The 14,461-nt window shown below is 34.1% G+C and overlaps 1 pseudogene across 1 annotated transcript; it reads right to left on the bottom strand.

Moving 5' to 3' along the window:
* Positions 1–1,903: 1,903 nt before the first annotated feature.
* On the bottom strand, positions 1,904–3,888 carry LOC137734208 (cocaine synthase pseudogene; annotated as a pseudogene). The gene has a single exon (XR_015964032.1). The product of XR_015964032.1 is annotated as a cocaine synthase pseudogene (transcript).
* Positions 3,889–14,461: the final 10,573 nt, after the last annotated feature.

Here is a 14,461-nt window from a genome sequence, read left to right as displayed (position 1 = left end):
TAGTGTTAGATTACATATTAATTTTAATCATTTGAAATGTACTTTTATTAAAATTCATATATATATATATATATATATATGATTTTTGTTATTTAATGTGTATTTATATTTAATGTATCCACATTACAATTTTGTTTTTATTAATATGCACATTTTAGGGACACATAAAAATAATATGTAAATACATAAATGTACGAATGACTATACCAAAATGTTTGTAATTGATGTTTATATAGAAATATATTATAATGAACCCAAATGTATGTACTAAAATGTATGTACTAAAATGCATTATATTGAATTAATGTACCTAAATGTCAATATCACAATGTATACCGAAATGTCTGTATCAATGGATATACCGAAATATATTAAATGAATTAATGTACCTAAATGAAGAACACAAATTGTATAGGAATATATTACATAAAAAATTAGTTTACTTGAATGTCTACAAAAAAAATATATTATGATGAATGAAATGAAAACTAGGATTATGTTGCAGTCCTATTAGATTAGGAATGTGATTGTGTAAATCCTATAAACCTAGGGATATCTTGTATATTCCCTTTAGTAATTTAATTCCTATTAGAGTTGTAATCCTAATAAGGATTTAACCTTCCCTACTACTATAAATAAAGGCACAATGGGGTGATACAACACACACCTCACAATTACACATCTCTCTCCTCCCTCTATTTTGTCAACATATATACTTGTTCATGCAATACGCAATTATGCTATGTGGAATTTGTGAGTCAAAGTATCGAAATTAATTTAGAAGCAATTAGGGTTTTTAACCCTAGAATTCGAAAAAAAAAATATTGGGATTTAAGCGGCATTGTCGCCGCACCACCGTGGCAACATTGTTGGACCACCGCGTGATCCATAAAGATTATGCTGCATGTATCAACCCAACCAAGACATGATACATCGATGTAGTCAACACCAAGACATATTGCATCTACATCAGCAAAGCATAAGGAGATTGAAGTCATGCAAGTCAATCCCAGACAACCTTGCCAACCTCTACATTACATCACTGTCGAAGTCAACCTTCCAGAAGCTTGTCCAAAGGATTGGTATCCCTAACTATTCATATGCAATGCTTGTAGTTCTCATTTGGAAGTTCTATCAAACTTAGGGGGAGTATCCAGAAGTATACTCACTTGATCTTAATGTACTTTTTTTCCCTACGATTAAGAGCATTTTTCCCACTGGGGTTTTTGCTACCTAACTAGGTTTTGACTAGGCACCCATCTTGGGCTGATCATACCTTGCTCTTCTACTTGCGTCCAGAAGACGTATAGTTTTGACTTAATGCAACTTCTCACTTTTCTCCTTAGTCTATGAGTTTTTATCCCACATTGGGTTTTACCATAGCAAGGTTTTGTGAGTTTACCTTTTATGCATTCTTCCGTTGATTTGAGACTCGCATTTGTTTATTGTGCCGACGACTTCATCAACTGTACTTACTTCATCACTAAAGACCTGATGCACCATTTGTTTGAATATTTACACACTCAAGGGGGAGTGTTGCAGTCCTATTAGATTAGGAATGTGATTATGTAAATCCTATGAACCTAGGGATATCTTGTATATTCCCTTTAGTAGTTTAATTCCTATTAGAGTTGTAATCCTAATAGGTAAGGATTTAACCTTCCCTACTACTATAAATAAGGGCACAATGGGGTAATACAACACACACCTCACAATTGGCTAAAACACACACACACACACACACACACACACACACACACATACACACACACTTCACAATTGCACATCTCTCTCTTCTCTCTCTCTATCTGCCGCACCCTCTCTCTGTCCTTTATATAGTTCAGTAAATTAGGCCTACAATAGATTAAATGTAATAAATACATTAAAGTTAGGAAGAAAAAGATAAATAAAACATCAAAATATAATTAATGAATGAGATGAATATATGTATCAAGGGATACACAATCGTACAAAATACATTCACAACACTTCCCCCTAAGTGTTTAAATATCACGCTTCGATCCCGACATACGTCCAGGATCTACACATGATGCTCTATTGTAGGGGTGCGAGGAAATACAAGCAAGAAATACTGAACTGGAATTCCCAATATTACTCATTGCCTTGAGGAATTCTACTTCTCAATGCCTTGTGCCCTTATTTATGGTAAACAGTAGGGAGAGAGAAACTTGCTCTCCAAGTAATACAACTTGTACAAAGAAAAAACTTCCAAATCTCATAGGATTCTATACGAATCTACAATAGATTTACACAACCAATATCATATAAAATATATTCACAACATTAACATAAAAATAGACCAAATTCCTAAAGAGCGTAATTTAGATCTTCGCCATGGGCCTTGGAAAACCCAGGACCAACCCTGAATGGCAAATGCTGGGGTTGACGGAGCAAAATGCAAGAAGCTCCTGATCAGACTCAAATATGGCCATTTCTTGTTCATCAAGGGTCACCCAAGCTTCGATACCATCTTGCTCTTTTGTGTCAACCAACAAAATTATGTTCTTGAGGACACTTAGGCTGGTGACCCACGCAGGTTTCCCCCATCCAAAATCCATTTCATACAGAGGAAGTTTGCACAAACTTGAGGTTCTATAAACATTTACGCTGTTAATATCATTCCTCTCTCTAAGACACTCAGATATCACCAAAAATCCATCCTCACCTTTAAATCTGCTGGCCTTCTCATTGCGAAATTCTGTCAATCCTTGCCTCATTTTGCTCGCCAAATCGTGTAATTCAATCTCATTTTCTTTGAACAACACTTGAATTGGCCAAAACCAATTCCCCATGACATTTTCTGATATCTCCGGGACGATTATTTTGCGGAAGCTCACCATTTGGGACAGCACCGTTGGCTTGATTGAACTCTCGGGCTTGCACTGACGGGAAGCAGCAATAGAACATTTCAAAATGATAGCCAAAACAAGATGGTTGGTTGATGGGATGAAGGCTTGGACAAAACTTCCAATTTTTTCCTTGAGACTGACTATCTTCGAGACATTGAATACAAACCTTCTTGTAACTAAACTTTGAGTTGGGATTTCCAAATTTACCTTGCTGGACGGCAAGGATAGCTCTCTAGGCGGCAATAAAGACCCTCCAGTAAACTCCGGTGTCCCCAATTGCAGTTCGAGGACTCCATCACGATTTATCGCTGCCCATGCTCGCACAAACGTGAGAAGTGATGCTGCATCTGCAATCTTGTGTGAAGCTGACACAGAAATAACAATTCCTCCACAGTTGAAAATACTGATTTGAACAAGCAAAAGTGTAGATCCCAAAGCTTCGTTGGCTGTTTTAGGATCATTTTGGGCCATTAAGTGGTTGAGTGACTCCGGATTGGGTTGTATGAGAAGGTCCGAAAGCTGGCAATTAACTCGGGCTTCAAGAAAATGAGCCCCTTCATCGTTGCACTCAATTAACGCGGGGCTTTTGACTCGGCCAGCCATTGGATAGAATTGAACTAAAGCTTTGGATAGAGAATCCTGCAAGCGCTTAGATTTTGTTGTAGTACTCTCTGAAGATTTGAAAGCAAAATCAGAAGCATTGTGGTTTGGGAAGAACCATAGGATAGTTCCATATACAGTAGGAGGCATAATTTGGTCCAGAAGAGAGAGTTTAAGAATTCTGTTGTGAGGAGGAGTTGGAGATGATGGTTTGATGGTCTTTCTTGAGGTTATTTCCACCAGTGAATTGATATCACAACTACTGAGCATTGTTCCATGTCTAATTGCCATTCTTGATCGAGTTGGAGATGAGGGTTTGAGAGGTTTGGGGTCTTGATTAAGGTTGAAAATTAATTAGGAGGAAGTAGTTTGTCAGAGCGATTTGGAGATAATTTATAGACAACCGTAGAGATTGTTTAACATCCATTGACCATTTTTTTCCCTTTAAATAGTTCCCCTCATGTAGATGTGCATCTGATTAATTAATACTAGTCTATCTACACGCACTCGAGAGACATTTATTAATTCCACTTGCTACCCGCTACTTACACCTTTTTAATCACACACTAGGTTTGATTTACAAATTTTTACTTTATTTTTGATATTTTCATTTGTGAAGATAATTTTGCAACAATATCACACTTCACAATTTGCATTACACTTCTGCAACAACTTTACACGTTCTTATTAAAAAAAACAACATTACACATTATGACCATAGAATACAAAACTGAACATATGTCATATCAAGTTGATGAAAAATCATAGAAAAGGAGAGTAATTAAAACCTGAACAAACAATATTACATGCAACTCATCAACAAATGTCCAACATGGTGTAGGCTGCAGTCAAAAACCTTTTCTCATCCTCAGAGTCTCATTCAGACTCTCTTAGAATCCAACATCTTGCAAATAATGAAAATTCAACATTTGATAGCTCTTTTTAATAATGTATGAGATTTTATTTCTGTTTTGTTGATGTTTGAGGCTAAATACAATTTTCTATTCATGAGATTGAAAAAGACTAAATGCATATCTCACAACAATTGTTTTCTCCTCACTTGTATGAAGGAGAAAAGAGAACTTTATTACTGGAGTGAGAAATGGGTTTAGATCAACTCCAATGGTGGGCTAAAAGCTAAATTACCTCCCAAAATTTTCCCCCAAACCCACTCCAACCCAAGGGGAAAATTTGGGCTAAATGCTAAATGCTAAACCAAGGCCAAATTCCTCCCAAAATTCAGCTCAGAAATCGGAGTGGACTTCACCCAATATTTATCTGAATTTAAATTTTTTTAGATTAAAATGTTCATAAAATGAATTTACGATAGTCTACATATTTATGTTTTAAAAAAAAATTAATTTAACAAAAAAAAAAAGCCTAAGTTCATTCTTTAATAATCCTGGGCTAAAATTTTAGGCTAGAACGGTTGGAGTAAAAAAACTGTTTCTGGGCTAAAAGCTAAATTTTTCGGGCTAAAATATTTGGCTTTTAGCCCAACCATTGGAGATGGTCTAAGGAGAAAAACAACAACTCTTTGTTGGTTATTTAATTAATTTATTTTACCAAAAATTCAACCTTTATTTATTGATGCGAGAATTATATGCACACAAATTAAACCCTCTTTTTGACAATTGTAGTAAGTATGTAAGTAGGGATCGTTCTTAACCGGGGATTAGGAGGGATTGCAAAATCACTTGGAAACTGACTCAAAAACGTAAAACAAGTTTAAAACACTATACTAGACTCAAAGAATGCAAAACCAAACTTTAAAACACTAAGACAAACCAAAAGACTCAAAATAGCACCAAAACACTCAAAACTGCCTTAAAAACACAATCTGGGCAGTTTTGAGCACTTTGGTGAATTTGGACGAATTTGTGTAACAAATTGAATCAAAACACTTATAAACACAAACTAAGACACTTTCTAACTAAATTGGACACTAAAGCAAAGGGGGATTGAGGTTTTGACGAAGTTAAACTAAATGCACAGATTGTAATTTAAAGGCAGAATGTAAATATGAATGTGATGGAATTGAATGGATGGGAAGCTAGCTAAGGGGTTCATCTCCACACATGTTATACTTGCATATAAAACGATTTCCAATTGCTTTTCAATAAACCATGAATTCTCAACGCCCCAGATTAACCGTGAATTGCACTAATTAACCCTCAGATTTTCCTAACGTTATTGAATTGGATGATTGCATACGACAACCCAAAACATTCCCCACAAGTTCCCTATATGAATTGCATAATAGAGATACAAGCAAGAATCATTAAGTTCTTTGAAAACCATAAGCATTGACGAAGCACTCGTTACTATGAATTGCATGAAACTTATGCCAAGAATTTACTTAACGCAATTGAGATCATCAACTTTTACTACTTGTGAATATAATTCCATAAAGATTAGGTGAAATTTCCTTATATCCTAGCATCCAATTTATGCATGATAATTAAGCGTGCACTCTCAAACACACAAATCAATGTAATTCACATAGATAAGTAAATTGAATTCACAACTTAAGAAACGCAATTAGAAGTAATCAAATCATATCGCAAGCATTAACATGTATTTCGAATCCCCCCCTAGCCAAGGGGGGGGTTTAGTTCCTCATACGTACAAGACAAAGATAAGTAATTTTAACCATTGAAATCGAGGAAAGGAAAACACCTAAAAATTCCAACAACTCAAACTTGAATTGTATGAACGTTTAGGCCCTCTTCTCCTCTCTTTGTTGCTGCACAAAGTCTAAGGATAGGTTTTGGGGTGGTATTTGTATGGAGGAATGGATGTGTGATGGCAGGGTAGTGTTTTGGAGGGATGGGGAGTGGTTGGAGTGGCTGCAATGGAGGAGAAAAGTGTTTGGTGGCTGCTGCAAGGGTGTGGGGAGTTTTGGACGAATTTCTGGAATGAATGAATGTGTATGAGAGATGGTGATCTGATCTAGGGGTTAATATGAGTATATATAGGCACTTAAAACCCTAGGGTAATCAGATATGGACTTGAATTAATTAATGGGAGAGCATGGGAGTGACAGCTAGGGTGAATGATTAAAGGGTGCTGCTAGGTTGGAAATGCATGTGGAATGGCTGGAATGAAGGGGGAAGCACGGCAAGGAGAGGATGGGTGAATATGTGGCTGAATAATCAAATGGGAAAGCATGTGGCTGAATGGATTAAAGAGGGAATGATGATGGGATAGCATGTGGGTGACAGCTAGGTTGGTTGGTGGCTGCAATGGTAAAGGGGGAAGTGCATGTGGCTGAATTATGAAGAGTGAATGCATGTAGGGTGCGGCTATGGTGGGAAATTTTGGGCAGAAAATATCCTAAGGTTTATTACATAATTTAGGAAAGGATTGGACCCCCAAATCCCTAAGGAAAAGGAGATATGAAATCAGAAATCAAAGGAAAAAGGGAAAGTAACTTGCGGCATTGAATTGTAAGAAAAGGGAATGTGTTTTAAGGCTGAAATTAGGGAAGGATTTAGGATAGAAAAAGTATGTAAAGTGTGGCTGAGATTAAGGTAAAAAGGAATGTAGTTTAATGACATAGAATAGGCAACAAATACCTCTCTTGCATGGCAAGGAAGGGAACCACTTATGGAAGGCCACGGCAAGGCAATTAGGTTGCAAGGAAAACTTGATTTGTGTTCTAAAATGCATAGGAGTCTTCAATGTTGCTCAAACATAAGATCTTTAGGTCTTCAATTTCGTCCATTCCTTTTGCTCCAAGCATATGCTATCCATTCCAAGCCCAATTTTGCTCCAAAATGCACCTTTTTGCTTCCTTAGCCATATGAACCTAAAAACACACGAAAATGGCTTAAACTACTAAAACAACTATGAATTAACAATATAAATGCACGAAAACAAGCTAAGTAAGTCGCCTAAATATGCTCCTATCATTTATTTATTTAAAACAATAAATATGCAGTGTCATGTCTAATGCGGATAAGCATGTCCTTTACAAAATGATGTACAAAGTTTATTTTTATTTTTTAACAAAAAGTTTAATAAATGAAGAATTCCTCAAACCTAAAAGATACGTTCAATTATTTACCTTTTCTTCCTACTACAGTAATCCTCCTCTATAATCCCAATTATTCTCCTATTCATCTCTATCATCAATGGGCAATTGATCACTACTTGGCAGCCGTCTACTGTAATCGTGCTTATGGATTAGATACTCTGTAAAATTCAAGGGTTGTATCTTGGAGTTGTAGATAGCCATTATAACCAGCACATAACGAGGCGTCTACGGCTTTAGAACAGTGAAAAACACGCCTCTCTTGGTACACAGACCAAATTATTCTTTTTTATTTTCTATTTACTACTTTGTTTATTGATATATTTGTTTGATGCATTTGGATATTCTCGAATTGATTGAATTTATATGTGTACAATGATTCTAATGTTTATATTATCCAACACTCCCCAATTTCATGAGTCATTGCACCCCTATTAAATTAAATAAAAAAAAAATGGCCTATAAGATGTAGCGTTAACAAACTCATGAATCGTTTGCAATCTGAAATTGCAGTCCGCCAATTTGGAAAATTTCCTCCTTCCTTCGTCGGCATTCTTTGACTAACAACAAACATAAGGAGAAAAATCTGCACCAAGTAATCATTTCTGCTAATGGAAGGAGATGCATGGAGGGGTGGAGTTCTATCCAAGGGGGGCGGCGGCTCCCGTTGGGGGTTAGGTACTTTAGGTAGTTTTTATTTTCATCTCTTCGATGCTGAAACTGGCTTACTGTCTCTAATTTTTTTTTAGCAAACGATATTATGTATATTAAGGGGGTGGAGGAGTGGGGCTAAGCCTCACAATAGGGTAACAAGGCGAGAATCGAATTTAAGACCTCTCATTTATAAGTTCTGCTTTGCTTTTTTCTTTGACGGAGGTATTTTTGGGGGTTTAGAAAGCTTCACCATTTTAGGATGCTGGATTTATATATATAGACTAGCCCCTTGCTAGACCTGGCAAACAAGTCATGTTTGCCTTTTTTTCGTGTCACTTTCGTGTAACACATGTTATCTTAACAGGTCGTATTGTGTCACACCTATTATCTTAACAGGTCGGGCCACTTTACCCAACAGGTAAAATGATCCTACCTATTATGAAAAATATTTTTTTCTTAAATTTGCACATACCACATTGTCACTTCAATATTACTTCAAAACATAAAAACACATTTGTCGTTAAGTACTACATCTACACTCCAAAATAAGAGCCTAATAAAAAAGCACCAATACACTACTAGTCTACTACAAAAATCTAATGTGCAAGGACATGTAAAGTGAAGGAGCTTTTCTTTTCAAGGTTGCAAAGCCTTTCTCAAAAGTTAAAACCTTGCCAATGAACTCAAAGCTTGCATGTTATTCCTTTTACAAAATCCTTCAATTTTCGTCGATCACAATGGGAGAATTGTATTGGAACTTTGGCTTGATTTATTGTCTTCGAGAGTTATGTTGATGATGTTTTTAGTAAGATTTTCCACATCAGAACTCTCTTCCTCATAAACTAAGTATAGAAAAACCATTCAAATTATGAGAAGTTTACCAAAATAATTATGAAAGGAAATAAAACAAAGTACCATACCTATAAAAATATATTAAAATATAGAGCCATTTTGATTCCGGTCCCTAATCAACTTAATTGTTAGACTGAAACCTTGTTTGTTTAAATATTTTGATCGAGGTTCTTAGCCTCATTTAAGAGATTTAACTCATGCATTTATGCATTTAATGTCCAACAAATCGTTAAATTTAAACAAATTCAAATAATATTTTTAAATTATAAATAAATACTTAAAAACAATTTTAGTGTAATATTGATCTTCACAAAAATTATAGAAAAAATAATGTACCTGCATAATTATTAACATATTTTAAAAATAACTATTGATATATTTTAAAACATCAATAAATAGATATAATTAGCATGGGTACATTTAGCAAAACTAAAAATGGGTACAAATAAATTTTAAAAATATGGGTACAAATACAAATAAAATTTTAAAAAATATGGGTACAAAAAGGAATTGATATATGGGTACAAATTAAAACTGAAAAGAAAAATGGTAAAATTTAAAAAAAAAAAAAAAAAAAAGTGTTTCAAATTAAACATGGGTACAAACTAAAAATAAAAATATATGAAAAAAAATTTAGCCATAAATATAAATATACCAAATGTAACGTTTCAAAAACTTAATGAATATATTTAGAAATAAAAAAATATTTTATATTGAAATAATTAACGACGTTTATTAAAATCTAAGGACATTGATAAAAAATTGAAAGGGAATAAGGTTTTGATCAATGGGGTAGGAAAAAAAGGGATGGAAACCTAATTTTTCCTAAAATATATTACCTCCTTTTTCAAATTTTCTAAATTTAATTTAATATATATATATATATATATATATATATATAATTATGATAGTATTTTTAGAGGTATAAAATTATTAAATTAATATTTTGCTTATCGTGTATCGGGTTACCCACGTGTATACCCGGACTAACCCATTATCTTAACAAGTGCTTATCGGGTTACCGATAACGACTCGATTCATTATCGTGTCGATCCGATAATTTGTTAGTTTGGTGCCATTTCATGTCGGGTTAACGGGTCGTGTCATAAATTACCAGACCTACGCCTTGCCAAAGTTATTTAAAATACTGATTTTAATTTATTTTTTAATTTTATTTAAAATACTGATTTTATAATTATTTTAAAATTTTAGAGAATGAAACAATAAATAATGCCCACCAAGTAAGAATCTTTTATTTTTCAGAATTTTTAATTAATTTATTTAAAATACTGATTTTATAATTATTTTAAAAATTCAGAGAAAGAAACCATAAAAATGCCCACTAAGTAAGAATCTTTTTATTTTTGAGAATTTTTAATTAATTTTCATTTTAACATTTTAATTAGAGAGGGGCATTCTTGATAAATTGAAAGTTCACCATTTGAAGTTCACCATTTGAAGTTCATTTTAACATTCTAATTAGAGAGGAGTGCTGATAAACTCAACTCATTGTTCTATTTCTACACCCACATTATAATTTCACCCGTCATAAAAAATTATAAAATTATTCCTCCACCAACCTCTAATGTATTTTTTTTTTTCAAAGAGTAATATTAATATGTGTTTAAAGAAAACCAACATGCTTCTGTAATTGCCACTACCCTAAATCTCCTCCCAACCCCTCATCAAAAACCAAAACCTTTGACACCTGCTTGGTAGCATCTCCTTAGGAAAGAGAGAGAAACAGAAGGGGGACAAAGAGAGAAGCACATAAAGCGAAGAGAGAGAAACATGGGGGAGATTGCTCTAATACAGAGGCAAACTGCTCCAAATGGATTTATATTCCAATTGGAATTGGGTATTTTTCAATTTGGAAATCTAGGTTGTCGTCGTTGTTCGTATATGAGAATAGGAAGAGAGGGTGGAGGTGTAGGATTGGAATTCAAAGGGAGAATCGGGTGGTGTTTGTGGTTGGGGAGGGTGATGGATGATTGGGGATATGATAGTCGTGGGTCCATGGTGGATGATTTGGGAGGGTGATGGATTTATTTTTATTTTTGTTAGTTTTAGTTTTATTTTTTCTTTATTCTCTTTTAATTTATTTAATTAAAATTAAATATAACGATTTTGTAAATATGGATTTAAAAGTATTTTGCTAAAAGGATAAATATGTGATTAACGTTTTCGTTAAAAGGTAGATGGAAAAATATGACAATAAGGTGATTTTAGTAGCACTCTTAGAGAGGGGCATTTTTTGTATATTTGAAAACTTCACCATTTTAGTGTTCTGACTTTATATATATATATATATATATATATATATATATATATATATATATAGATAATTTATAAAAAACCGTAGAGATGGTTTAACATCCGCTGACCATTTTTCCCTTTAAATACTTCCCGTGTTGATTTTATTGTGACAGGAACACAGGTTGTATACCATGTGTTTTTATGTAAGCGGTGGGAAATTTTTTTTTTTTTTTTATATTATTAACCATTTAACACACATATTACATCATTTGTATAGTGACACATGATGTACCACCCTGTGTGCCAAGTCACACTGAAAAATCTCTCCTTGTGAGCAAGTGTTGACCCTCACTTGATCATATATCTTCTCAATACATGTCATTCTCACATGTATCCGTATAATTTAGTTTAATTTAGAATAGAGTATTAATTTATACCCTTCATCATTTAATGTAAATTTATCTTTGTATGTATCGAAAAAGAAGGTAGAGTGTTAGCGTCTAACTTTTCTCTCGCAACACTTGACAATATATTCACTTAAAGGATGGAAGAAGCATTTGCTTCATCATAAACTATTCCAAATACATATCCGAACCATTCAAAGATATGCGGAAAGAGTTGGTAAACATATAACATCAAAATTCAATACATCCATCCCTCTCGAAGTATTGTATTTTATGTAGTCTTGTGAGATTCGGAATTAAAATTTAACATGAGATGATGCAAGGACCTTATGACTATAGTGGTTATGAGCGTTTACCAGGGCAGGCGATCTACTATTTTACTTAAAAACAAAAATAATAATAATAATAATAATGTTGTCATATGATCCCCCCCCCCCCCCCCCCCCCCAACCAAAAAAAATTCTGCAGTAGAAAATGTGGCGTGTGGATTATTTTTTGGAGGAGACTTTTCTCTCCTCCTAATCTTTCTCTTCTTCCGTCACTCTTATTTAAACGGTTACAATTAAGTTGCATCAACATCTTATATTAATTTTTTTTTATAAAGACAATAAGATAAAATATAAAATGTGAAAGATAAAATATAAAATGTGAAAGAAGAGGAGGGAAGGGAATGTGAATAGGATGGTAGAGAGTCTTCCTCCTTATTTTTTTGCCCCCATTTGGAGTACTTTGTTTAAGAAATAAGGGTTGGCGTGTAAGCTTACGAAAAAAAGGTTGACTTTGATGGTAAACTCAAAGGTAGCCTTAACCAGTTTAACAAAGTTCAATCATTTCATATCATAATAGTTCAGTTCAGCTAGAACCAATCATATGTTAAGTATATATTATACAACAATTGCACAGTTTATTTCGAATAGAAATTTCACAAGGATACAATATATATATATATATATATATATATTTTACAATATAAATAATTAATAAAACTGAATTAATAAACCACGAAACACTGACTTGGTTAGGAAGATAGAGGTTTCCAGTAGCAATCTCCTAAGACAGAAATACACCCCTACACCAGTGCAGTAGTTCAAATGGACGTCTATCTTGCAGGATACAACTATCTAATCCAAGTTCTTGCACACGAACTTGGATTCTTGACGAATTGATTAAGCGTTTCTCTGTGAAATATGGAGGAAGGAAAAATGAAATTGATCATCGGTTTCTGATTTTATTGCCATATATATAATGGCATAAATTGAACAAATACAACCGTTCATGCTTATCAGTTTTTAAAAAATAAAAACTGAATGTAACAGTTACATTCAGTTTTATCCTTTCGGAAAAAACTAAATCCAAAAAATCAAAAACGTAACTCGTGTTTTTCGTCCATCCGAGACCAAGAGGCCCATCTTTGACATTTAATATATACACCCAAACCCTCCAAGTCTAAGGTCCAAGATCCATGGCTTTGGCCCAATTCAATTCAAATTATAAGTGAGTTCACTCACTTATAAAGGTGATGTTCAAAGAAGGTTTGGGCGGTGTGGGACTCCAAGTCCCACATAAAACACAAGTTCCAACACCACACACAAGAAACAACTTTAAGACAGAGTAAAAAAAGGGCAGAAGCAGAAGTAGCTGCAGGTGCATTAGCAGCAAATGTGGTACTGTCAGTAATGCTGAGCGGGCTTTTGGTCTTGTTCTTATCTCTCTTTGAAAATCTGGTGTTGATATATCTCTTTGAAAATCTGGTGTTGAGGCCTAAAGGGATACAGTCAAATCTCTAAAAGCAAGGAATTCTAGGTCCTTCTTCGTTTGTGTTAGGAGATCTCACTGCAATGGATAGTATCGTCCAAGAGAAGGGCCACTCAAATGCTACAAACACGGTTGATGATCAAAAACCTCCATGATGATCATGATGTTCTTTATTTTTTAATTAAAACAATAATGTCACTTTCTCCAGCATTGCTATCATGGAAAAAGACATTATTGTGAATATTGAAGAAAAAAATAAAAATAGAATAAGTTAGAGGAGACATGAAGCCAAACCCTAACAAGAAGTAGAAAATTATTAGAAACAAAAATGGTATGCATAGAAGAGAGAATGGTACAACAATTTACTCAATCAATCGACAAACATCAAGGCACCTGAGAAGATCTATTAGACTAGTGGAAAAAATTACTTGCATGACAAAACTTTAGGCGATGAAGCAGCTTTCGTCGCTCAAGTGTCCTTTGCGGGACAAAATAAGGGTATCGTCTCGTGAAAACGAGGGCCATAAAAAATTATTGAAAACATTAGACCGCAGAAGAATCCCACTATGATATGCAACTTAAGGAATACGAGTGGAAAACGCATGCCATGCTTGTCCACGACATGAAGGCATTATTGCGGAACAAATATCTTACGGAGTGGGCGTCTTGAAAAAAAGTGTCCAAGGACCTGAAGAAGTCTTTGTTGGATGAGTTATCAATAAGTGCCAATTAGTAATTTAATAATTATTTGTCCATAACAGGTTGATTTTATTGTTGATGAAACGACCCTAACCTGATGAATTTCATTGATGACATATTCTAGAGGCATTACCGAGAGTGGAAACGTGACGCCAACCAAAATGCACAAGAACCACCACAGTAGGTGTTTTATTTAGATGTTATGGACGAATTAAATAATTTTCTAGTATGTAGTCGGATTATATTAAAATTCGTGGACGGTAGCTTTAAATATTTTTTTAATTTGTATTTGAATTAAATATTTACTTTAAGTATTTATTTGCTTAATTTGATTT

This window comes from Pyrus communis, chromosome 7, assembly GCF_041283825.1.
Source record: "Pyrus communis isolate YQ-2024b chromosome 7, ASM4128382v1, whole genome shotgun sequence".
Lineage (NCBI taxonomy): Eukaryota > Viridiplantae > Streptophyta > Magnoliopsida > Rosales > Rosaceae > Pyrus > Pyrus communis.
Note: the sequence above shows the minus strand (reverse complement) of the source record. Positions and strands in the feature narration are given on the sequence as shown.